At 37.2% G+C, this 27,455-nt stretch overlaps 2 protein-coding genes across 2 annotated transcripts in view; both read left to right on the top strand.

Moving 5' to 3' along the window:
- Window positions 1-16,039: 16,039 nt before the first annotated feature.
- The window catches only part of LOC134855193 (dnaJ homolog subfamily B member 9-like), a 427,207-nt gene continuing 415,791 nt past the window's right edge, over window positions 16,040-27,455 (top strand). Inside the window, exon 1 of the mRNA XM_063871638.1 lies at window positions 16,040-16,066. The gene's annotated coding sequence lies outside the window, so the exon portion shown is untranslated. The remainder of the gene's footprint in view (window positions 16,067-27,455) is intronic.
- LOC134855194 (dnaJ homolog subfamily C member 10-like) overlaps window positions 16,047-27,455 on the top strand; it is a 434,156-nt gene continuing 422,747 nt past the window's right edge. The window contains exon 1 of the mRNA XM_063871639.1: window positions 16,047-16,064. The gene's annotated coding sequence lies outside the window, so the exon portion shown is untranslated. The remainder of the gene's footprint in view (window positions 16,065-27,455) is intronic.

Genomic DNA, 27,455 nt, shown 5'->3' with positions numbered 1-27,455 from the left:
TATCTTATTAGCCATGGAAAATGGGAATCACAGCCCCTCATAATAATTTGTCCCCTTGTAGGCAGCAATCATTTCTACTTAATTCTAATGGATTTTTGAAAAAACAGTTTGATTTGGACTGGCAAAATTGTCTTTTCAGCGCGTTTTTGAAAAACAAAGCAAATGATCAAGTAAATGAAATAGTTAAAAGGATTTGAAATTGAGCAACAGCTGAAATAAACAAATTGAATCATCTTGAAAACAATAAGAGGAACTAAATCTGGACATGCGAGTCCTGAATTGAAAACTTAAGCAAAAAAACTGCGTAAGTGATACTCTGTTAATTATAAGTTATTTTTAGAATAATGCGAATTGAAAGAAAAAATAAAAATGTTTTGATACTACCACAGTTTCAGTGTCAATTTTTTACTCTCAAAATAAATGCTAGTCATCATAGCCTGTTTCTTTTTTATAGTGTTTTGTCAGAGGTTTTATGACCTATCTATACGTTGCCAACAAAACTCTGCGCTTATTCCCCCAAATTCAATTTGCTGAATCGGTAGATTGTTTGAGAAAACTGAAGCAGCCAACCCTGTCTCAAAGTTAGAAGGGAAAAACTGTAGGTTAAATTCAGAACAGCACTAAAGAATGAAACCGTTAGACAAATAGGTTGAGTTTTCGTTAATTTAAGAAAATTATCCATCATAACTTTGACTTAACCGTAAAAAACGTTCTGATATGTAGATAAAATTCAAGAAATATAACATTTTATACGTTTTTTGATTCTATTTTATAAATTAAAACTCTAAAAACAATTGAAACTTGAACTGACTGTTCAGCAAAAAAAATGTAAGAAAACTTACTGTTCTGATTCTTCTACTTTTTCAGTCTTTGTTTTTGATACAAACATCAAATTCTATTTTTCAATGAAAACACTACAATCACTTGAAACTTGAAATTATTTTGACCAAAAAAATTAAGTTAAACTTCACTGTTGACCTTTAAAAAATAATTTTTCCAGCTTTTACTGCAGAAATTAATAAACGTTAGTTTAATAAAAAATAATAAAATAATTAAAAAAACAAATCTAACAAAAATGTAGTATTTATGAAACTTTGAATACTTCCACAAATTTAGAGTCACTAAGGTTTTGAGTCAATTTCTTGAATCCAATCCAAATTCAATTAACATGGAAAATTGTTTGTTAGCTTCATTCTTTTTTGCAGTGAATAGACTAATCTGCATGTAGGGTAGGGCTTTTATGGTTCTGTTTTTCTTGGTTGTGAGACATACTCGTCTTCTTTTTTAGCATGCTTGTCGTAAAAAATTTACTGATGGCAAATTTTTGATCTACTTTTGACTACTTGCGAGAATTATGTCCACAAAAGAAAAAGTCGTTAAAGCATTAACTAGCGAAACAGTGCTGATAATTGCCCAAATTGCATCTAATTCTTGTTCACTGAGACAGGTTTGTTTTTCTTTTTGGATTTGTCTTTTCGCATTATCAATGAAGGATAGGAACCACTGCTCACCATAATAATTTTTCCTCCTGTAGGTACCAATCCATTCTACCAAATTTTTATGGATTTTTCAACAACTAGTTTGATTTGGAATGGCAAAAACTCCTTTTCAGCGCATCAACTAGCCAATGAGACATACTCGTCTTCTTTTGTAGCATGCTTGTCATAAAAGTTTTACTGATGGCAAATTTTTTTTTTTTTACTACTTGCGAGAATTACGGTCCACAATAGTATAAATTCTTGCAAAGCATTATCTTGCAAAACAGTATTGATAATTGCCGAGATTGCATCTCCTTCTTGTTCACTGAGACAGGTTTGCTTTTCCTTCTGGACTTAATTTCTTCGCATTATCAATGAAGGATGGGAACTACAGCTCATCATAATAATTTGTCCTCTTGTAGGCACCAATCAATTCTACCAAATTTCTATGGAATTTTAAAAACTAGTTTGATTTGGAATGGCAAAATTTTCTTTTCAAATTATTTGATGACAAGGTTTTTGGAATTGAGCGAAAGCTGAAATAAACAAGTTGATTTATGCTGAAAATCATAAAAAGAACTAAGTCTGGACATGGGAGTCTTGAATTAAAAATTTGAACATGAAAACTGCGCAAGTGATGCTTCATTTAAGTCTTTATTTTCATTTTAGACCAATACGAACTGTTTTGGCACTACCACAGTTTCAGTTTTGTTTTTCTACTGTCAAAAAATAATTGCCAGTCATCATAGCCGGTTTCTTTTTTCCAGTGTTTTGTCAGTAATTTTATGACCTATCTATTCGTTTCCAACAAAATCCTGCGCTAATTCCCCCAAATTTATAGTGCTGAAGGTTTACATCTGCTGGTGAGTCCGTTTTTTATGTTCTCCAGTTCAAGTGTTCAATTGCCGAACACTTTATTTGACCCACTTTTTATAAACCAATCTGGACTTGAGGTCAATTAAAAAGATGACTTCAGCGCAAATAAGCATGATTGTGTTTCTTGGTTGTATTTCGCAGAAAACAATTTTGACACCAATCAATTTGCAGCTTCGTCACAATTTTTTTCTCGGTTACCTTGATTTTCATCAGCTTTCAAAGTTTCAGCTTTCAAAGTTTCTCATCAATTTTTTGGTCGAGTTACAGAACTCTTCTCACATTCCTTTGACTTAACTTTATTTTGCAGGGTTTTGCTTCATGTCTTTTTTGTGAAATTAGTGGACCAAATTTCACTTTTCTGAAATGTCAACAGCTGCACCCTCAGCTTTATCAATAAGTTCCCATTTGAATGTAATCTCAAAGACTCCAACAAAACACTGCTTCTGTGCCTTGGATAACACTTTGATTGTAAACATCAGTTGAAGAGCAGCTCCTATGCTTCAGTTTAAATCCTATGCTTGTTGGTTTTTGGTTCCATGAGCATGTTAGTTTTGCCATTTGATACCTTTATGTAAATACCATTTATACCATTTATACCATTATGTAACATTTATAAACCAGGAACAGCAAAAATGCGTTTTGAGTACGTTTTCTTAAATTTTATGAAAACTCTACTGAGCAGAATCAGTTGCCTGAAGTATATCGAGTTAACTTACCTGCGACCGTAGAAAAAAAAACATTACTTCATTTGAAAATTATGAATTATCCTGTTTTTGTTCTTTGCGCGGCAGCAACTTTCACAAAACCAAAATTCTTGTTTTTTCTGCGGCATATTTTTCATCGGATCATTTTCACTATTTGAGATGGCGCCTGTTTCGGTCTGTGACTTTGTTTTTGCAACGTGAGCACAAACCGTTGATGATCGCCACTGGATGTGAATCCCCAATCATTGCGTGTTTCAAAATCAATTCACAACAACTTTAGCCAGATGTTTGCAAGATTTACTGCAAGGAAAGTGCCAACGGGTAAGCCAACATTCCGGAAACAACATGAAAATTACACTTGAAACATGCATTCCTGACCGCAGATATCAGAGGTTTTTTCCTTGTAGTTCTTAATTTTTGTATTGCAATTTTTTATGGCATTCATCAGGGGAAAAATGGATTAAAAAAATTTCACCTAAAAGATATTATAGCTATATCAGTACCTGATACAAGGTTTTCAATCAGTTCTTAGTTATCTTGGGTTTTATTGGTTTCAAATTGGCTCTATCAATCAATCTTGTCAAAAAATTTAGCAAGCGAGTTGCCTAGAGGTGATACAACAGATTTTAGGCGTTTCTCAGCCTTGTGTTTCCAGCTTAAGTTTACTAACAATTAGAATGTCCATTCTTTGACCTTATTCTAAAAAATTTTTACCCACTTATCTCGTTTTATTTGATCATGGCCAAAAAATGCAACAAATTGTTCTTTATTTTCGTATTATCTCGACAGCAAGTGCCTCTGGTTTGAAAAAAAAATGAGCAAAGCTTGAAAACAATACCTGGCTTACTTCATCAAGTTTTTTCTTCCTTATTTAAAAATTCTCTTGTGAAAAAATAACAAAAACAAGTGATCCAATGTTATTTTATGTTGTATGACATACTTTCTCTGTATAGGCTGTTGCTGCGCTTTCTATGTTACATAAAGCTTCCCCCACTGTTTTCGTTGGTTTTCGCTGTTTTAGAAAAACATCGATGTCTGCTAAAAAATGATGAGTTGCTAAAATTGCCACAAATTAGATTCTTTGCACATTTTGACCATTTTTCATCCACTCACTTAAGCAGATCAATAACATAAAACACCTTACCGATTTATCGTTCCTCCCAAATGTCACTTTCTCTGTGGTGACTGTTTTTTTTCAATGGATTTTTGATGCTTTTTATTTTCAAAGCAACCTAACTTTGCAGAAAATAGAAAAGTATGTCCTAAAGAGTTCATTGTTTTTTAACTTAACCGAAATCTTCATTGATTTATGAACGATTGGACTTTTTGTAATATCAGTTTATACTTTTTTCTTCTTGACAATTGCCCTAAATTTCTCAAATCCAATTTTAGCTGAATTTTTCGAACTCATGCTTAACGAGAATTGTTTTTGAGAACCGTGACTTTGAAAATCCGTTATCAGTTTTTCTGCAATGATTTTATTTATAGAAATGAAATTTATCAAAAGATATAAAATTTAAGACATTCTTTTTTCTGTTTTGTTTTTCATCCTCGATTAATAAAACATTTTATTAGTTTTTCTTTTGAGTCGAATTTTGGATTTCGGAACTATAATATTTGTGTTTCTTCTCGGTCTTTTCCTTCAGATTTGAAGTGTTTCCAATGTCAGTAGCTTGAGGCTTGTGTTAGCTCAGTCTACAATATCCGACGACAATTAAGCATAATAATCTTCTCGTCAGTCCTAGTCTTAAGTATTTCTTTTTTTGAGTAATTTTTGCTAAAATTATGAATCACTTCATCCAAAGGTGTCCGTCCATGTGTTACCTGGAGTTCCAAAATCATTCTTTCGTTTTCGAGCAATCTTTGTCGAAAATTTTGTTTTATCGAAATTAGTTTTGAGTTTAGGACATTCATTTTTACGAGCCTATCACTAGCGTTGAAAATACCCATCGTATTATGGAAGGTAGAGAACTTTGAAGTTTATTACCTTGCAACCACGAGGCACCATCCTTGCGAACAAGTATTTTTTGTTGCCCATGCTTCGTCTCGGTCTCTTTCTTGAGATTCGAATTACTTCAATTGCCGTTAGCCTAAAACTATTGTTAGCTCCCATGCTAATCATCTACAATCTCCTATGACAATCATGCGCTCGTACTCTCATTTCCAATCTGCACCAGGTAATGACATGACCTCGGATATGTCCTATCTCGGGTTTTCTTCTGTCCTAGTGGTGAGATGTCGAATCACAGGTGAATTTATATCACAAATTGAAAACTTTTATAACTCATTTGATTCTGGTTCGCAAAAAAAAGATGATGAAATTTCATCTTTTGGTGTTAAAAACTGATTGAATTGTTTATGCTCCGCACCATATTTGCAAACATCTGACTTGCGTTGTCCCGATGCTGCACTACAAGCATAGGTCTTGGGGTGAATATTCATGATTTCCTTGTTTGGGCTGCTGGTAGCCGATTTTTTTTTATTTTTGAAAAAAAATTCACTGAAAATGTGGACCGCATCATCCTCAAAAACATCATCGCGTACCCTGAGTTACAAAATGTCGTGTACATTTTTGGTTTCTGGGCAACTTTTCAAAAATACTCAAAGGAAACTGGTATTCAAAACCAAAATTTTGAGTAAATTCAACTTGATTACTCTCCTCTTCTGTCATCTTATCTAGCTGTTCTTTGTTGATCTTGTCTTCCCGATCAGTCATGTTATTTTGCTCTGGTTCTCCACTACCAGCCTGAGCGACTTCAACTGCAGGACCTATTTTGAGGAAGCTCCGGATGATTTTTAGCAGCCCTGGCTGAAGCTGTCACATCCTCTTTGATACAAGGTAATGTTTGATGCGAATCACAAATTATCCCTAACTCTTCAATGTTTTTTCGATATCGGGCATGCTTTTTCCATTTAATTCACCATCGCGCTGATTTGCTCACTCTTTGCTTTTAGTTTTATTCAGGAGGCACAAATGGTCGGTAATTTTTAGATCTGTGGGTAGTGATCGAAATGCTGATAGTATCATTCCACAAAAAAGTCTTCATCTGTGTGTAGGGGGTTGGTAATTAGGAAAAAAATTTGAAGATCTCCCAAAATTGGTTGTTTATGATGAGTGATAGCCCTCAGAATAGCATTCACAAGGTTTGAAAAAACCCTATTTTCTGCAGTTTTTCTATTTTCTAAACTTGTAGAAAACTAGATGTTAAAATGTATTAAATAAAACAAAAAAAAAACAAGATTAGATTGTAAAATGTAATAAAAAAACCATAACATTGACAATTTGATTAACATAAAAAAATTCTGCACAAAATCATGTACTTTTGTATGTAAACGTCTTATTGGTTCTTAATTGAGGCGGCGCTGGCTTAAAACTTTTGCTAATTGCTACGACATTTTCTGACGCAATTTTTTAAATCGAAAAATAACGAATCAAAACGAAAATACTCCAATGGTTTTGCAATTTTGTCACATCATCAGCCTCAAAAAAAGTAAATATTTACAAACTTATTATTATTGATCATAAAAATATCTGAGACATTTAATGAGCAGGTAACAGTTTTTAAAAACAACCTTTTTTGCAAAACTGGATTAATTGTCATTATTAATCAAAGTTGATTAACCTAATTTAGGTTTCTGTATTTTTTAAAACTTTATAACTTGTCTAGTTTTAAATTTAAGAAACTTATCAAATTTTCATTTCAGTTTTGTTTAACTTTTGTTTCAAAAAAAATAATCAAGTTTGGAGTATAGTTTTATTGTTTACAGTTTGACAGTGTTTCTGTCACTGAAATTACTGTTTGGTTTTAAAAAAATGGAAATGGAGAAACGACATGTTCCCTTAACGGAAATTGGGACATATCGAAATTTTTAAAATCAATAAACAATCAAAATAAATGAAGGTAACAGAATTTTATTACGGTTAGATAAGCAAAGTTTAATTTGTAGAATCAATTTTTAAATTTACAAAAACATGATTGATAGATTTAGTTTTTTGTAATTGTCAAAAATCAATTGATTTATTATCTTAGTTGACCAATATTGCTTAAACTTATTTACCGGCCATTTGATTTTGTGTTTGGTTAAAAACTCCTTGCTTACAAATCAAATCGGTTGAAAATACAAAAAAAAATTAAATTTGAAAATACAATTTCCTAGGTAGCTCCCTGCTTCTTAACTCGTTGCGTGTATTGACTATTGGCTTCTCTGTGTAAACTGTTGCCAATGATGTTTTTCCAGATTGGAAATTGCCATGCCCTTCCTGGAAAATTCGAAAAACTCATTACCAGCCTATTTCAATCTGGATTGTCCTAATAATCAAATAAGTGAACCCTATCGAACCAAAATTTCATCTTGAAACAGCAACAAAAAACTAAATTTTTTGAAAAATTAATTTTTATGAGAGATCTACGAAATTGGAACAATATACAAGAACATGATATATACTCGCGAGTTCAGACTAAAAAAAAATTTTCTTTCATAAATGTACCTTGAATATGAAACAGTGGCAGTCTATAGAAAGATTGGGTGGAATAATTTTAAATTTAAAAAACAAATAGGATTGTTCATTTAATTCAATTTATTGTAAGATGTTATTTGATAAAAAAAACTTATTCTTGTTTTAGCAAATGTTCATACATTTCAATTTCTTCGATTTTTATTGGATAAAGTATTTCTTTTTCTTCTTTAAGCTAATTCATGTGATTTTCCTCCTCTTTTGCAAAGTTAGCAATGAGTGGTGCTTCGGGCAAATCACATTCAAACTCAATTGGTTCGGGTAGTGAAAATAAAGCTTCTTGTCCCATTGGTTTTTGTCTGATCAGTCTCCGAAAGAGGTTCTATCTAATTCAGCTGCGTGGTGGACGAGACAATTGAATTCTCTTGATACCTGGAGCATGATGCCGCTTCCAAATCAGCTGCCAGCATCCGGTCAAACAGGTCCTCTGTCGACAGAAAGAGATGTTTAAACTATTCCCAGTGCGTCCTAAAGCCCCAGAGAAGACAAATGGGTTTACCCTTCGGAACAAAAATTTTGGGTCATATCGAAATTTTTTTAGGCAAAAAACAATGAAAGTAATTGAAGGTATTGGATTTTTAGCAAGATTAGATTTAAAAATATAATTTTTTGAAGCAAATTTTAATTTTACAAGAACATGATTGATAGATTTAGTTTTTTGTAATTGTCAAAAATCAATAGATATTTTTCTGTTAGATGACCATTTTTGTTTAAACTTATTTACGGACCGTTTCATTTTTTATTTGTTTAGATTTGGTAAACACTTCTTGTTTACAAATCAAATCGAATGAAAATACAAACGGGTTTGTGAGTTTGTACATTTAGTTTCACAGGCAGCTCCTTGCTCCTAAATTTGTTAAGTGTGTTGAGTACTGGCTGCTTTTTGCGATTAGGCAGCGCTTCCAACATTGCTAACTTAAAATTACTGGTGAAGTGAGCAATGCTATTTTAAGTTAACTATGAGTTCAAATCTTGCCTCCACACGGTTTTAGATGTTAGTCGACGGTAGTAAAATCTACGATGCTTCCGAAACCTAATGTTAAGATGCCTGTTCGATTCAAGTCCACTACTTCTGTGAACCACTTTGATATTAGTTCAATCAAAAATTTGGTTTTAACGATGGCAGACATTTTTTAGACCTTCTTTGTCGTGAACACTTTTTGCGCGGCGGTGATATCCCACTCATTCTTGCAACATTCTCAGTGTGATTTTGTCAATCATCAGTAGCCAGGAAGGTTGTTATGTCATTACTGCTTGTAAAAAACCTACGTGCGGCAACCTTGCTTCTGATGTTATTGTTCTCCCATATAATTTTTCCAGGGCACAAGTTTCACCCGAAATCACAAGTTTCTTGGGTTCTAGTTTTCCTAAAATTTCCAATATAGAGGTAGTGCGAACAGTTTTCTCGCTTACCCTTTTTCTACTGAACCCGGCTTTAATAATAACTAATCTACGGTTTCAGACTTAGCTAATGGTTGGAGTTTTTTTAATAAATTTGATATTTCATAAGCTTAACCTAAATGTGCTTCTTGTCTCCAAAACTATTCACTCTGCAAATATTCACTTTATTGATAGAAAACATGGTGCGCCAAATAATTTTTTGTTCTGCCTTATAAATATATTTTCCCACTCCAAAATTCGAATTGTTTTCCCCAATCTGGACAAAATCTCATTGGTATAGGCAAGGTTCGGAGACAAATAATTGGCAAAACAACCTTCCAATGTATAAAATCAGACCTTGAAAGTCTCGGGAAAAATTTCCCTCTCTGCTTGGGCCAGATGTGTGGAATCGAATATGCTATCAACAGCTCGAGGAATGAGTTTGAGAAACCGGAAATGGATGCCATACTACTCATTGATAAAGAAAATGCCTTCAACTCGCTCAATAGAAAACTTGCTCCTAAATTGTAAAAATCCTTTCTCCGGTACTACAACATGCGCTGGCCAACTCATATAAACATCCTTCAAATTTATATGTCAATAACACGATTTTGACATCTACCGAAGGCACGACGAAAAGTTATCTCCTCGCAATTACTCTTTACCTAATTGAGATAGTCCCACTGATCAAGCTCCTGCAAAAACCAAACGTCACCCAAAAACAGTACGCAGATGACGGAAGCGCTGTAGATGATCCTAAGAGTCTCTGCGCAATACTCGGCAACCTGGATATGGACGGAAAGGCTTTCGGCCACGATGTGAAGCCTTCCACGTGTCAACTCTAGAAAAAAAACCGTCGTGCAAGCGCCATATAAGTGTTCGAAGGCTCAAATGTTAGAATGATAGACGGTTTTAGAGTCCTTGGATCGGTTTATAGGAACATTATCAGCATGCGATAAAAACATGGAAAGCGAAGTTGAAGTAGCCAAAACATCACCACAAAATGCGTGCTCCTGCTACAAAAAGGGATTTTAAAAATTTAAGCGTTCTATCCAGAACAACTCCCGAACCATTTAAGAAAATCGATGAAATTGAGAAAAAAGTGAGACAGCAGCTACTTCCTAGTAATACTGGTAAAAACCATATAAATGATGAAGATCGCACTATCACAATGCCTGGGAGCATTGGACTTCCTCAGTAACACGGACTTTTCCTGAAATTATGACTAGTCACGAGCCCTTTCTGATCCGTTAGAAAACAGTGATACAGAAATAGCTGAACCGGAACAAACTCTGATAAATAGAGACATCAAAACTCGACACTCACAAAAAAGGGTAAAATGTAAAAAAAAAATTCTCATCAGAAAAAAAACCTGACAAGAATTCTATCATCACATCAAGGAGCATCGAACTGGCTGAACGTGCTATTAATAAAAAATCACAATTTTTCCCTCAACAAATCAGGGTTTAAAGCATGCTTAAATCTGATATATGGGTGGGAACCACTAAACACCTCACATACACACGCATGTTGAGAACCGTTCTTACTGGCGCTCTCTCTAAACTACCCCAAAAATGGATACACTCACCAAAGACATATTGAATTTCGTGGTACACCTGCGACACTCCAGGACCAAGTGTGCCATGATGTTAAAAAAGAGCCGAAATTTCAATCGTTCGAAAGACAAAGCATTCACTAAAACAACCAACACAAACTATGACGTTCGACTTGAAATCAAGGCAATTGGACTCTGGGGAGGCCGACCCAGTCCAACCTTTTTCAGTTTGGTGTAAAAATTTTTAACTCCCATGCTGAATCCTGCCCTTGACTATATCTGACGCTTACAAATATTATGAGAGTGTCAAAACATTAAAACAACAACAAAGAATTCTGGATGTGGAACACAGCAGCTTCGTTTCATTAGTTTTTGCGTGTACCGGTAGGAGCTGCACCAGGCTCTACGAAAACCGTCCAAAAACTAACAGAGAAACTTTGCGAAAAGCCGAACGAATCATACTCGGACACAATAAACTTTAAAGATCAAAATTAAGATTTGCACTTCTGAGGAGTGCAATCCTCTGTCTGCCTCAGAGGGTGCAAAAAACTTCAAAATACATCCAACAAAGACAATTTCATGTGTGCTATAATCGAATAGGGTAGATTTTGATTGACAATTCTCTGGATGCTTTGAAAATGGCTTGATTTATTCAAAAAAATTTGGCTGATGTATTTGCATAGCGTTGGTATGGCCCTATCCAATCGGTGCACGGACCGTCGCATTACAAAAGGGCCCAATTCAGTTGATTATATTTTTTTTAGTAAAGCTACTGTTCACATTGTTCTATCGTTATAAAAATTGACATGCACTCTGATTAGGCTGTACCAAACGTATAGGGTGTCCATAAATAACCTTGTAAAACCACTCGTTACACCAAAAAATTGATGGTAGTGTGAGGTGGAGGGAGGGGGTTGAAAAACGAGTTGAAACTTTGAAACCACTGTGTAAAATGCTGACAATTAGGTTTTTCCAGATTGGAAATTGTCATGCCAGTTCTGGAAAATTCGAAAAACCTATTACCAGCCCAAATCAATTTTTTGTCCCAATAATCAAATAGGTGAACCTTATCGAACAAAAAACTCATCTTCAAACAGCAACATAAAACTAATTATTTTGAAAAAACGTTTTTGGGAGATCTAATAAACAATTAGGCATTTAGCCTTATTGTTGTGATAAACTTAATAAATAGATTTTTTCTGCTTGATATTTGTGCCTGTTTGTGGAGCGCCCTCTAAGGGATTTCAGAGACAGGTCTGTCAAGTGGCTTTCTGTGGGGAAAGGGGAAACTGGAACTGGCTTGAAGAGTCTGGTTGTGCACCGCTAGATCTACTAAGCTCGGATGAGATTGTTCTTGTTTTTTATTTTTAGAGTTCGTATTTGAAATTTAAATAAAAATTTAAATGTTTTTTTTTTTTTTTGTACTTGCTGATTTAAAAAATTCCCACTAACCGCTTATTATGGGTTAGTTCAGTCCCCAAAGTCCAGTCAAAGCCTTTTTTTACCTTTATGATGCGTCAAGATGAGGAAAAACAACAAAGAGTGTTCAAGCAAATATTGCTAAAAACCTTCAGGATGGATAAACTGGATTGGATCTGATTGTTTTGTTAGTTGGTATCATATCAATTGTGTAATTATTTCTCTTAACGACTCTAAGAAAACCCAATGGTTTCAATGTCCTGCATGCGTTGATGTAAAATCTGTTAATTTTGCAACAATAGGTAATGATTTAGTGCTAGACAATTATGCTAAGACAGCCATCTCAAAAGTCCGAGTACTCAAGAGAGTACCAAAAGACTCGCGTGTTCCCTTGGCGGAAAGTCTGTCGGACAAAAAAAATGGCATCTTCTACAATGTAGAAGATGTTAAAAAATGGCTAACATTTTTAACGTCGTTCTTGTTTTTTTGGAGCAACCGAAAAGAAGTGGACGCAAACAGACCACAAGCATGAGCTCTTTGATGAATAAAAAAATTCAAGAGTATGGCGTGTCCTTTCCAAAAACCCCATCCCCAATTTTCAAGCCCGTCTCTGAGTGACCTCGAGCAGAGAAAAAAGCTAATAAGTAGTAAGCTCAATGAAGGAAATACAAAGCGAGGGATAAGGCTCGCTGCTTCTGGATGACAAAATTGCTCCTTTTTTAACTAATAACTATCAAAAATTGTGGTCTGAGCACCCTCAACAAGCCAAATTTGCAGCTCCAAATCCAGAACAACTCCCGAACCATTTAAGAAAATCGATGAAATTGAAAAAAAAGTGAGACAGCAGCTACTTCCTTGTAATACTGGTAAAAACCATATAAATGATGAAGATCGCACTATCACAATGCCTGGGAGCATTGGACTTCCTCAGTAACACGGACTTTTCCTGAAATTATGACTGGTCACGAGCAATTTTTGATCCGTTAGAAAACAGTGATACAGAAATAGCTGAACCGGAACAAACTCTGATAAATAGAGACATCAAAACTCGACACTCACAAAAAAGGCTAAAATGTAAAAAAAATTCTCATCAGAAAAAAAACCTGACAAGAATTCTATCATCACATCAAGGAATATCAAACTGGCTGCACGTGCTATTAATAAAAAATCACAATTTTTTCCTCAACAAATCAGGGTTTAAAGAATGCTTAAATCTGAGATATGGATGGGAACCACTAAAAACCTCACATACACACGCATGTTGAGAACCGTTCTTACTGGCGCTCTCTCTAAACTACCCCAAAAATGGATACACTCACCAAAGACATATTGAATTTCGTGATACACCTGCGACACTCCAGGACCAAGTGTGCCATGATGTTGAAAAAGAGCCGAAATTTCAACCGTTCGAAAGCCAAAGCATTCACTAAAACAACCAACACAAACTATGACGTTCGACTTGAAATCAAGGCAATTGGACTCTGGGGAGGCCGACCCAGTCCAACCTTTTTCAGTTCGGTGTAAAAATTTTTTCCCATGCTGAATCCTGCCCTTGACTATATCTGACGCTTACAAATATTATAAGAGTGTCAAAACATTAAAATAACAACAAAGAATTCTGGATGTGGAACACAGCAGCTTGGTTTCATTAGTTTTTGCGTGTACTGGTAGGAGCTGCACCAGGCTCTACGAAAACCGTCCAGAAACTAACAGAGAAACTTTGCGAAAAACCGAACGAATCATACTCGGACACAATAAATTTTAAAGATCAAAATTAAGATTTGCACTTCTGAGGAGTGCAATCATCTGCCTCAGAGGGTGCAAAAAACTTCAAAATACATCCAACAAAGACAATTTCATGTGTGCTATAATCGAATAGGGTAGATTTTGATTGACAATTCTCTGAATGCTTTGAAAATGGCTTGATTTATTCAAAAAAATTTGGCTGATATATTTGCATGGCGTTGGTATGGCCCTATCCAATCGGTGCACGGACCGTCGCATTACAAAAGGGCCCAATTCAGTTGATTTTATTTTTTTAGTAAAGCTACTGTTCACAATGTTCTATCGTTATAAAAATTGACATGCACTCTGATTAGGCTGTACCAAACGTATAGGGTGTTCATAAATAACCTTGTAAAACCATTCGTTACACCAAAAAATTGATGGTAGTGTGAGGTGGAGGGAGGGGGTTGGAAAACGAGTTGAAGCTTTGAAACCACTGTGTAAAATGCTGACAATTATGTTTTTCCAGATTGGAAATTGTCATGCCAGTTCTGAAAAATTTGAAAAACCTATTACCAGCCCATATCAATTTTTTGTCCCAATAATCAAATAGGTGAACCTTATCGAACAAAAAACTCATCTTCAAACAGCAACATAAAACTAATTATTTTGAAAAAACGTTTTTGGAAGATCTAATAAACAAGCTTTGTAAGAACCTAAGCATATGCACTGAGGAACCCAGAGCAGGTAGCTTTTAAAACAAAGAATCTCCCTGGCAATACAGATTGCGAACGCCGCTTGCGACTCGGAACAATAAATAACAAAAAAACTTTCGACAAATATTTTTATTTGTAACACTTGTATATTATTTTTTCTCGTGTCGAGTTGCGTGTTCTTAGTGAAGAAACGTAACTCTTATCGGTTTTAATTGTAAGGACATCAACCCTTGTCATCTTCTTTTATCACTATCACTTCCGTATCTAGAAAGTTCCAAGGGTTTGACTGGAATACGTGATGAGGAGACTCCTGACAGTAACGTCGGTTACTATGATACTTCTGACCTTCTGTTTAACATCAACATACAAACAACAACAAAACTTTTATTAATATCGGATAAAAATTCCAATACATATTTACAAATTAAGTGACCACTCCTGTGAAAACTCTCGAAGGGAAAATACAGAGTGTTTTTTTTCCAATTTAGCCTTCATGACTCCAGCGTTTCTGGGTCGCAGGGTATCTGCGGCATAATTCGTTCTGCGTGGCAGGAGAAGATATAGCTGATGGAGATACCCGGTCTCGGTTATTTTGCGTAGCAAGGCCTGGTCAGATTTGCAGATAATTTTGCGAATAGGTTCAATTTTGTCAATAATATCAACAAACAGTGCTTTGTTCTGAACTCGGTCTGTTTGATCTTGTAAATATGAATATGTACCACCCCAAACAGACGCGCAGTAAGATAATCGAGATATCACCAAAGAATTATAAAGTAATTTCAGCTCTTCTGTTGTATAGTTCAGACGTTTGAGGCGCACCAAAAAACAGACATGATACTGACGCAATGTTCTCCTTGAACGACAGATTCTCGTCAAACATGACACCGAGTACCTTTCGCAAAGTCACACGTTCAACTCCAGTTATCAGGACTAGTTCTAGGTCGTTGACCTTTTTTAAACGATAAAAGAAACTCTTTTGATTCAGCGTCAAGTTTTTGGAGTTAAATTGGACTTCGAGTACATTAATTATTAATAACGTCACGTATTAATATTGTTCACCTATGCGACCTCCGACAACTGGGGTTAAATCATGGCCAGATTAGGGTAGATTTTGATTGACAATTCTCTGAATGCTTTGAAAATGGCTTGATTTATTCAAAAAAATTTGGCTGATATATTTGCATGGCGTTGGTATGGCCCTATCCAATCGGTGCACGGACCGTCGCATTACAAAAGGGCCCAATTCAGTTGATTTTATTTTTTTAGTAAAGCTACTGTTCACATTGTTCTATCGTTATAAAAATTGACATGCACTCTGATTAGGCTGTACCAAACGTATAGGGTGTTCATAAATAACCTTGTAAAACCATTCGTTACACCAAAAAATTGATGGTAGTGTGAGGTGGAGGGAGGGGGTTGGAAAACGAGTTGAAGCTTTGAAACCACTGTGTAAAATGCTGACAATTATGTTTTTCCAGATTGGAAATTGTCATGCCAGTTCTGAAAAATTTGAAAAACCTATTACCAGCCCATATCAATTTTTTGTCCCAATAATCAAATAGGTGAACCTTATCGAACAAAAAACTCATCTTCAAACAGCAACATAAAACTAATTATTTTGAAAAAACGTTTTTGGAAGATCTAATAAACAATTAGGCATTTAGCCTTATTGTTGTGATAAACTTATTAAATAGATTTTTTCTGCTTGATATTTGTGCCTGTTTGTGGAGCGCCCTCTAAGGGATTTCAGAGACAGGTCTGTCAAGTGGCTTTCTGTGGGGAAGGGGAAACTGGAACTGGCTTGAAGAGTCTGGTTGTGCCCCGCTAGATCTACTAAGCTCGGATGAGATTGTTCTTGTTTTTTATTTTTAGAGTTCGTATTTGAAATTTAAATAAAAATTTAAATGTTTTTTGTTTTTTTTTGTACTTGCTGATTTAAAAAATTCCCACTAACCGCTTATTATGGGTTAGTTCAGTCCCCAAAGTCCAGTCAAAGCCTTTTTTTTGATGCGTCAAGATGAGGAAAAACAACAAAGAGTGTTCAAGCAAATATTGCTAAAAACCTTCAGGATGGATAAACTGGATTGGATCTGATTGTTTTGTTAGTTGGTATCATATCAATTGTGTAATTATTTCTCTTAACGACTCTAAGAAAACCCAATGGTTTCAATGTCCTGCATGCGTTGATGTAAAATCTGTTAATTTTGCAACAATAGGTAATGATTTAGTGCTAGACAATTATGCTAAGACAGCCATCTCAAAAGTCCGAGTACTCAAGAGAGTACCAAAAGACTCGCGTGTTCCCTTGGCGGAAAGTCTGTCGGACAAAAAAAATGGCATCTTCTACAATGTAGAAGATGTTAAAAAATGGCTAACATTTTTAACGTCGTTCTTGTTTTTTTGGAGCAACCGAAAAGAAGTGGACGCAAACAGACCACAAGCATGAGCTCTTTGATGAATAAAAAAATTCAAGAGTATGGCGTGTCCTTTCCAAAAACCCCATCCCCAATTTTCAAGCCCGTCTCTGAGTGACCTCGAGCAGAGAAAAAAGCTAATAAGTAGTAAGCTCAATGAAGGAAATATAAAGCGAGAGATAAGGCTCGCTGCTTTGGATGACAAAATTGCTCCTTTTTTAACTGATAACTATCAAAAATTGTTGTCTGAGCACCCTCAACAAGCCAAATTTGCAGCTCCAAATCCAGAAATTTTAGATATTTTTTTTATTTCGTAACCGATTTTCGACCTATACAAAGCAATAATGTCCTTTCCGAACGGATCAGCAGCAGGTCCTGATAAAATCGTTTCTCATGTTTTTATTGATTTTTCTTGTTAGTAAGTCGAATGGCAGTGCAGGACTTAGTTTTCTGAAATTGCATACTAAGCTGATAAACCTAATTGGAGATGGCAAAACACCCGAGCCCCTAAGACTTTTCTTTTTTGGCGCAAAGCTTATCGCCCTCATAAAGATAGATAGAGGGTTGAGACCGATTGACAAAGGCAACATGCTGTGACGTATCGCGTCTAAATGCACTGGAAACAAGGCCCTCTCCGAGTGACAAAATTTTTTCGGAAAAGTACAGGTAGGTCGGACGCGGTACTAACCGAGGAGCCGAAATAGCTGCACACTCGTTTCGAAACCTAATTGAACGCGACTACAATCCAAAATGCACTGTTCTTTTAAATTAGATTTGAGAATGCCTTTAACTCTCTAAATAGAGAAACAATGCTGAATGGTGTTCTTTTTTCAAATCGCCCCGAATTATATAATTATACCCATTGCGCTTATAGTAAATCTAGTTACCTTTATTACGGAAGCTCTGTCATAATGTCAGAAGAGGGAGCTCAGCAAGGTGATCTTGAAGCCCTACCCCTTTTTGTGGAAACAATTCAGACACTAGTCAAGCAGTTGGAGTCAAAAATAACATCTGGTTTTTAGATGATAGAAATTTAGCCGACGTTTATAAGGTTGTACTCTGGGACCTTAAAAACATTCTGAAATCGGAACAAATTTTCGGCCTGAGCTTGAACACTTAAAAGTGCGAAATTTGTCTTGCGGGACCGACTACGAGTAAACAGTGTAATTCAATTTTAACACACTTTCGGAAAATATGCCCCAAAAAACAACAAAAGAAGAACTCCTCATTTGAGGATCTCTAATCGTCGAACTTTGCCAAAAAGTACTGCTCGACGAAAAAATTAAGGAGCTTGAAAAAATGTCGGATGACATTGACAAACTAGACGCTCATTATCGTTTTTATCTTCTAAAAAATTGCTTTAGCAGGTCAAAACTCCTAAGTTTTTTTTTTTTTGCATACAAGCCCTTGTTTTTTTGCAACATGATTTTTTGGAACGCTACGACATAATACTAAGAAAATCGTTATCCAAGGTCATTAATGTGAAAATGGAGGCAAGCAGTTTTTCCAAGCAGCTCTCCCGGCAGCCAAAGGTGGCTTGGGCGTTTTTTCCGCTCGTCTACTAGCTTTACCCGCTTTCTTAGTCTCAGCAGTAGAAACTTTTGGTTTGGAGAATGTGGATGGAACCTATGATGATAAGCTTAAACAATGGTTTGAACTTGGAAAAATTGAAATGATTCCGGAAAATGAAATCCAAAAAATTGGACGGAAATCGCAGACTTGATTTTTGCTACTCGAACCAACGGACGTAAAAAGATTCAACCTGTTCCACGATAGATTTGGCTCCTAATGGTTGAACTTCTTCCCGTGCAAAAGTTTAAAACTAAACAAGTCAAACCAACAACTCAGAATTGCGATAGGTCTTCGATAGCGCTCAAAATATGCGAACGCCATAAATGCGTGTGCGGAAAAGACGTTACCGAAGATGGTTGGCAGGGTTTTTTTTTTGCTCAAAAATGCAGTGAGATTCTCTAGGCATTAAAACCTGATTGTCCTTGTAAAGCAGAGTTTATCTTCTTCTCACATTCCGTCGATTTTAGAACCACGACACCTCTCTAGGACCGATCAAAAGCGACCACACGGTTTGACGCTCGTTCCATGGGCTGCTGATAAGCAGCTCTTGTGGGATCTAACGGTAGTAGACTCCTCAGCTCCTAGTAGGATTAGTGCCGGGTCTGTTTGTAACCCTGGTACGGCTGCCGCTGAAGCGTAAGAGCGAAAAAATTACAAGTATAAAGACTTAGTAGATGATGGGCATCTTTTTCAACCGCTAGTTTTTGAGATTCAGGGTGCGGCCGGCCCCAGCACAGAAGTTTTTTTGAGCAAGCTTTGTAAGAACCTAAGCATATGCACTGAGGAACCCAGAGCAGGTAGCTTTTAAAACAAAGAATCTCCCTGGCAATACAGATTGCGAACGCCGCTTGCGACTCGGAACAATAAATAACAAAAAAACTTTCGACAAATATTTTTATTTGTAACACTTGTATATTATTTTTTTCTCGTGTCGAGTTGCGTGTTCTTAGTGAAGAAACGTAACTCTTATCGGTTTTAATTGTAAGGACATCAACCCTTGTCATCTTCTTTTATCACTATCACTTCCGTATCTAGAAAGTTCCAAGGGTTTGACTGGAATACGTGATGAGGAGACTCCTGACAGTAACGTCGGTTACTATGATACTTCTGACCTTCTGTTTAACATCAACATACAAACAACGACAAAACTTTTTTTAATATCGGATAAAAATACCAATACATATTTACAAATTAAGTGACCACTCCTGTGAAAACTCTCGAAGGGAAAATACAGAGTGTTTTTTTTCCAATTTAGCCTTCATGACTCCAGCGTTTCTGGGTCGCAGGGTATCTGCGGCATAATTCGTTCTGCGTGGCAGGAGAAGATATAGCTGATGGAGATACCCGGTCTCGGTTATTTCGCGTAGCAAGGCCTGGTCAGATTTGCAGATAATTTTGCGAATAGGTTCAATTTTGTCAATAATATCAACAAACAGTGCTTTGTTCTGAACTCGGTCTGTTTGATCTTGTAAATATGAATATGTACCACCCCAAACAGACGCGCAGTAAGATAATCGAGATATCACCAAAGAATTATAAAGTAATTTCAGCTCTTCTGTTGTATAGTTCAGACGTTTGAGGCGCACCAAAAAACAGACATGATACTGACGCAATGTTCTCCTTGAACGACAGATTCTCGTCAAACATGACACCGAGTACCTTTCGCAAAGTCACACGTTCAACTCCAGTTATCAGGACTAGTTCTAGGTCGTTGACCTTTTTTAAACGATAAAAGAAACTCTTTTGATTCAGCGTCAAGTTTTTGGAGTTAAATTGGACTTCGAGTACATTAATTATTAATAACGTCACGTATTAATATTGTTCACCTATGCGACCTCCGACAACTGGGGTTAAATCATCAGCGAATTTGCTAAGCCTACAACATCTTTCAGGAATGTCAGATGCAACTGATACGTCATTTGTACCACTGTTGAAAAGCGGTGTCAGTTTACTGTCCCTTGCGGATCGCCTTGACTGATAGTTAGTTCCCAAGATAAATGATCGTTTACAAAAGTTGAGTGTATGCGACCAGAAAAAAAATCTGTTGTACCAGTTCAATAGAAAGGGGTTATAATGAGCTTATGAAATCCATAAATAATAGCACGGTGAGAAATAGAGTCGAACGCTTTGCTTAAATCAAGAGTGATGAGTCTAACGTAGTCCTGTTCTAAACGGAGGCAGTAAACATCGTTTAGTAGCTTGATAAGCGCACACGTAGTTAAGGAACCTTTTCGAAAACCGAACTGATCGTCTGACAGGGTTGAATGATATCGCTTAGATACAAAGCTGTCAAATACAATTCGCTCAAACACACGAGCAATAATAGAAGTCAGACAGATAGGCCGCAAATCAGAAATCTCAGATGGAAGGGGGCACTTCGGAATAGGCTTTATGCAACCAAGTTTCCAAGTTTCAGGAAAAACCGTACTTGATAAAGACAGATTCAAAATGTACGTCAAAGGCTCTGCTACATTATGGGCGATTTCACGGTATAACCAATACGGCAGACCGTCAGGGCCATCAGTAGTTTTTTGAACTTTGACCTGGCGTACATGAACAAGGTAACCATGTGTGCAATAGATTTGCGGCCGCGTGTTCACGAGATTAGAGCTAATACTAATGTAAGAATTTTGAAATGTTACTTCAAACGTTTTCGCACAGTTTGTGCATCATCAGGATTCAATTTTTTTTACAATATTTACAAAACGATCAAAGATCTGAAAAATGAGAATTTTTTATAAAATTGCTTTTAAAATTTTTGACCAATCAAATTTAATCAACTGTAATTACATAATAAATTATGTAATCAATAATAGAATTCATCTGCGTCGAAGTGGTTCACAATGACGGGTTGTTCGCGTTTCACATATTAGTATTGGAACAATAAATTAGAACATATTATACTCTCGAATTCAGACTAAAGATCTTATTTTTTGATAAATTAAAACTAGATTACAAAAGGGGCCCTTCCGTTTAGTTACGGTAAGTGCAAAAGCTGGATAGGGTCATACCAGCGATGTAAAAATGCATATATATCAGCGATGAAGTCATAAATCAGCATTAAATGCATCGTCGTAATGTTAATTTATCTTAGTCGTCCTTCCTCTACAATAGCGCTTATGGAGTTGTCGCTAAATTGAACTTTACATAGCGATCTGCACCCCCTTCTACAAAGTATAGAGCTCCTCAGAAGCGCGAAGCTTATTTTAGTTCTTATGTAGTTTATAGATTCTGGATAGCTTTCTTGTCTTTTTTCACTTAGTTTTTCGGCCAATCGCTGCATCGTCCGCGTGGCTCTTGGAGCAGCGCCACTGGTGCATCCAAAAATTAGCGGGCAGAAGCTTCTCTGCTCTACGGTTAAAATTCTTTGCTGATATTTGGAGCTCTTCAGCGTTTCGTGGTATTTGTATGCATCCTTATGCAGTTTTCGCGATGTTTTGGCATGGGGATTGAAAATTTTCACATCAAAAAACGAGCGGCTGAATCGTGAACCCCAGAGTCCGTTTGCCTTAATGTCAAGTCGTGCCTCATCTTCTGTTGTAGTTGAATTGTTGATAAAGCTTTCGCCTTGCAACGGCTGAAGTTTCGGCTCAATCTCGACGTCATGGCAAACCTCGTTCATGAGGTTGGCGAATGTGTCTCTAATTTCATTGTGTCTTATATGTGTGCAACCACCATTTGCACAGTGAAGCGCATGTGTCAAGTTAAATTCAGCACCACTTGCACATGTGAGTGGGGTTTTGGTTGGTTGTTTTTTTCATAAACTGTACCTTGAAGATGAAACAGTGGCAGCCTATAGAAAGATTGGGTGGAATAATTTTAAATTTATATGAAAAATAGCAATGTTATTTTAGTTCATTTTAGTGTAAGATGTGTTTTGATAAATTTATTTATTTGTGACATTCGACCAGAATGGCCAAAATACAATTTATGCAGGATTCGAATTTTGAGCAGTAAGCCTTCCGAGTTGATGATTTCGAAGGATTAGCGACGTTATTGGAACGTTTAGCCAAACGGTGAGGGCTAGAATATTCTAGTATTTTAAATTTTTAAAAATTCGAATGATGACGTCACATTTCTGAGAAATGCTGAAACGGCCATTTTAACAAAAAAGCGAGTAAAAAACAGAACAACTTTTATCTGCGATTGCGAACAGTACGAAAATCGAGATTGGAAAACGACAACGAACTACAGAATAGCAGAGAACGCTCCGAGTTGCAACTATTGTGCTGCTACAATAGTTGCAAGGCCGTTGCCAACAACGGTGAAGGGTGAGAACCAGCCTTCCGGATTAGCAAGAAATCAAGAGTAAGGAGCTTGATTCGGCGGATTCAAGAATCCGGAAGGGTCTCGGGACAGAAACTTTTATTAACTCACATAAACTTTTAGCATCCTGTCATGTCCTGACTTGAATTTAACTGATATTTTGATTAGTTTTGACAAGGATGAGGTGCTAGGAGTTGGGGGAAAGGGTTGATCCATCTTCGATGGAGATGATGATTTTTATCTACTGAACAAAAACAATAGTAATATGATAAGTAGTAGCCCTGTTTTTAGGAGTGACCTCGTGGTCTGGGGATACTGAGACCCAGCCATGAGCTCACTATTTTTGCATGTAATTCAGTTAATTTGAGCGTTCTGGTCGAAGCCGGAGAACAGTAACGTTTTTGTCAGCCTGATGTAAGAAAGACCACCGAAAAGTACTGGCTTGGTAGAGACGGTGAAAAACATGCAAAGCTCTGTTTAGACGCTAGCCAGTCGTCTTAAGACTTAGTTTTGTTATCCGTCGATATGTATCTTCCGGGCGAATGTTACATGTATGTTTTTATGGCGCTCCTGGGTGTTATTCTTTCATAACATCATGACCGGCGGAACCGTTAACGAGCACTCCGCGCCGAGCGGATGCTCACATTAACGCCCTTAATAGGCCTAAACTGCCGGGGCGGAAGGGTAGTTCGGAACGCGGAAGCCTTCCGGATTACCGTGAATAGTTTTTTAACCTAGTTAAGACCGAAAATTCACGAACCAGGAAGGGTGGGGGGAATCATGAACCCCTCATCCCCTGAGTGGTTTGTGACCAAAAACACTTAAAGATATCAGCAAAACCAAACAAAAAGTAGTATAGTACCCAAGAAAAACAAAAAACATAAAAAATAACCGAAAAAACCAAAAACAGTAAAAAAAGTAAAAAATCAGTAGAAATCATCCCCCCAGACAAGATGTGATTCAACCCCCCCGTTTGTTGTTGATAGATATATTGTTGTTACAGGCATTTATATCAGTCAGGATCGTTACGATCAATTTTGTAGCCCGTTTGTGAGGCTTGTACTGTAGGGTTATTTGAGCATTTAAGCACGTTAATGATAAATTGCGCTCAATCCGGAAGGGTCAGCTGATTTGCGCTCAATTCGGAAGGGTCTTGGGTGAAGACCGATCCGGCAAGCAGTTCAAGGAGCAACAAGAAGGGGCTCAACGACAACAACAATCGACTGTTGGGTATCGTTAACAAGTTTTGTATCCCTTTTGGTACAAAAAGTAAGATAGTAATCTGTGGGGGGCTCGACAGTGCTGCACTGTAGTGACCCTTCACCGAACTGCGAATATCCGAGTTAAGCACCTTAATTCGGATAATAAACAAACCCGGAGGGGTATAGTATTACTAATATTATTATTCATATAGCCTATATTAATAGTCACATATCGTTTTTCAGTGAAAAACAACGAAAACAGACCGGTTTTTAGGGTCAAAATAGCGATATTTTGATCCCCCCACAAGTCGCGATTTTTGAGATATCGATATTTTTTGAAACGGAAAAAAGCGCTAAGTTAGTGTGTTACATCGTAACTGCACTACTGTAATAAGTAGAACCGGTTAACTTTAGTTCGGAAGTGGTTGGAACTAGTTTGGTACCAAAAACCAAATTTTCCCAATTTTTGATAGTAAGAAACACTAAAAATTTAGAAAATTTTTTGAAATTTTTGAGGTAGGACAGTAAAAATAGTTGTTCGGACAACGTCCACTAGTGAATCTACAAGTCTTAAAATCCGCTACCCGAAAGCCTTCCGGGTTGCAGAGAAATCGAACATAACGTGTTTGATTTGGTGGATTCATCAATCCGGAGGGGTCCAGGTAGCATAGTTTTTCGCAAAATTTTTCTACAATAGCGTTTTAGATTGGGTCTTTTGCATTGAACTAGAAGAGTATAGGCCTTCTGAGCTCGGATCAATATTTTTTAGGTCGAAAGGACCAGATTTGCGGAAAAAGTTAGGCGGAACCTATAAGAGAGAAAATTTTTTGAGTTCGGAAAAAAGACGTTTTGGTTAATAACTTTGGAACTACTGATCATATCGAGTTGATCTTGGTACCAATAGATCAGAAATTAGCTGAGCTTACTAATAGGATCAGAAATTTTTCGGAAAAGCGAGCGAGAAAATTTTTTGAGATTGTTTTTAGCAAATTACACAAATTCGGAGGGGTACACCCTTCACGTTTTATAAATTTTTCTGAAAAACCCTTATACCCCTACCAAAAGTTGATAGCGATTGAACTAAGTAACTTAGGACAGTTCTAGACAAAAAGGGAAGGCTGAAGGCACAAGACAACCATAATAGAGTCGAAGTTAGGCAAGTGATAAGACCCTTCACCGTTAGTGTGAATTGTCAAATAAGTGCCTTAACTTCAATCCGGAGGGGTCTAGGAAAGGACCCTATACCCTTCCCAGTTAATTCAAACAGCATAAAAGCAACGCAGAACGTATCCGGAGGGGTATAAGCTGAAATTAAGAAAACTACAAAAAGCTACTTTGACAGAGCTAAGGGCTCCCAATCCGGAGGGGTCGAAATTTTTCAAAGTCAGAGGGGTCCGAATCCGGAGGGGTCTACTTTCCACAAAACCGGAGGGGTCCGAATCCGGAGGGGTCTTATAGTTGCTAATTCCGAGGGGTCCCAATCCGGAGGGGTCTATATTCTGACAGTCCGGAAGGGTCCTATTTGTGCAAATCCGGAGGGGTATCATTTTATTAAGGACTTAGGTAAACGAAAGAAAGACTAAAAAGCGAGAGGTATTAGGTTATTAATACACAGGCTAGGTATCAGTGACTGCACTGGTAACTTGCCTCTCAAAAAGAACCAGAATAATACAAAACAGGTCCGAACTCGGATATTCGCGACACTAAGTCTAAATTAAAAAGAGCGTGACTCATTGGTGTGGATTGAAACATGATACGTTTTTGGGAAAAGTAACTGCCCTGAGGATTTTAGTAGGTCTAGCTCGGGCAGTCCGAAGGCAGATAGGTAACACAGTACTCGGTGGGTGCAATAGACGCCCACTTGAGAAAATTACTGCCTTCAAAGTTTTGTCTGTTTGGTGCAGCACCAAGCAGGGAAAGCTTTTTCTTTAAAAGACAGGTTCGACTATTGTACTGCGACCGACTAAGAGTACAAGACACATACGTTTTTTTCATATATATACATTCATATTGTGTCAATATATATTTTTTTTGTTTTTGATTTTAAATCAACCTAAACTGTGCTTGATTGGGTGGTGACTACACTATCTTTTAAATTGACTGATAACATCATATTGTGCTAGTTTCCAGATCTTTGGACCGATAATCGGCTAGTGTGAATAAATTTCATACAAACTGTACTCTGACAACATACAGGGATTCGTGGTCACTATTTAATAGAATCTGGTGAAATTTATTGTGTTGTGTCATTATTATTGTTAATAAAACTATAAGGTCTCTAGCAATTGAGTCAAGAGTAGGCATAGGAAAGTGACAAATAAAGAATGAGTTTAGACAAGTCAAGGATACCAAAACGAGGTAATAGCTCTAGGAAATTCATACCTGAAAAGCAAAGAAAAACGATGACCGATCCTTTTGTGGATTGGATCAAGCGAACCCGGTCCGATAAAGAGGGGACGGTTTCAGGCAGAATGGTTGAAACGAGAAGTCAAAAGACCTCAGAAGAGCGAAGAGAACTGTTAGAAGTGGAGGTCAATACGGACCATACCATGAACGACAACCAGGGAGTAAATGGACTGGAAGGGAGAGGCAGAAGGCTGGCGAGTGAATCTACTCCGGTAGAACAAGGCCATGATTTTGCCACTTCCACCGGGACGTTGGATCGAGAGGAGATGTCGGAACTGTCCGACATCTCAACTGAAGTAACGGCAACTAGAAGATCTCCGACAGACAACACTATGATGGCAAGCGGAACTGGAAAACAAACAACCTCATCATCGTTCTCAGAAAGAATGAAGAACACCTTCGGAAACATCTTTCCATTCAGCATGGGAGGAGGAGCAGGAAACGATGGGGAGTCCCAGGAGGAAGAGGATGAAGAGGAGCAAGGGGACTTTGGATCTCAAGTCAGTCTCAATAGTTCGATCCAGGAGAGTGAGGCACACGTCGGAAGAGAGACTGGAACCATGGATAAATTTGGTGTAGTGACAACGATAAGCAAAGAGGCAAACACGCCGGGCCAGTCGAAGGACTTCACGATTAGGACAAGTTCGGAGCCACAACCTGAAGAGAGTAGAACCAGAGGGCTTGGCAACGCGTTAGCGGATCCTGAAATAAATAATGATAAAACGTCAAGACAGAGAGTCAAGGCCCGGATCTCTACCAGCACGAAGCTACCTGGGACCGACAGAGTTACACCACCACTAGTGACGCCACTCATGGATAACGGGGCAGCACTAGAGGAAGCCTTAAACAACATAGTGGGCAGTTTAGGAGAACAAAATGAACAGATGTCGATAAGGATGAGTGAACTGGAAAGAGCAGTTCACATTGAAAGAGAAAGTCTGCGGGAAGAAATAAACCGCAACAGACAAGAAGTTGGCAGAAGCGAAAAACGCTTGAAAGAAAGAACGGACGAACATATGACGAGGAACTTGTCGCGAATGACAAGAGAGGCGGAACAGAGGGAGTTACGCTTAAGAGCCGACATGGAGAAGTTAAGAATTCAGCAAGAGCAGTCTCTTGGGTCTCTTGACACAAAGATAGACGCGATGATGGAGAGGCGAACGCAGGCTATCATGGATAGGTTGGACGGGCTACTAAGCAGCAAGAGTGGACCAAAAGAAGGAGAG

This window comes from Symsagittifera roscoffensis, chromosome 10, assembly GCF_963678635.1.
Source record: "Symsagittifera roscoffensis chromosome 10, txSymRosc1.1, whole genome shotgun sequence".
In the NCBI taxonomy this organism is placed as follows: Eukaryota; Metazoa; Xenacoelomorpha; order Acoela; family Convolutidae; genus Symsagittifera; species Symsagittifera roscoffensis.
The sequence above is the reverse complement of the archived record's forward strand: the minus strand, read 5'-3'. Positions and strand labels throughout refer to the sequence as shown.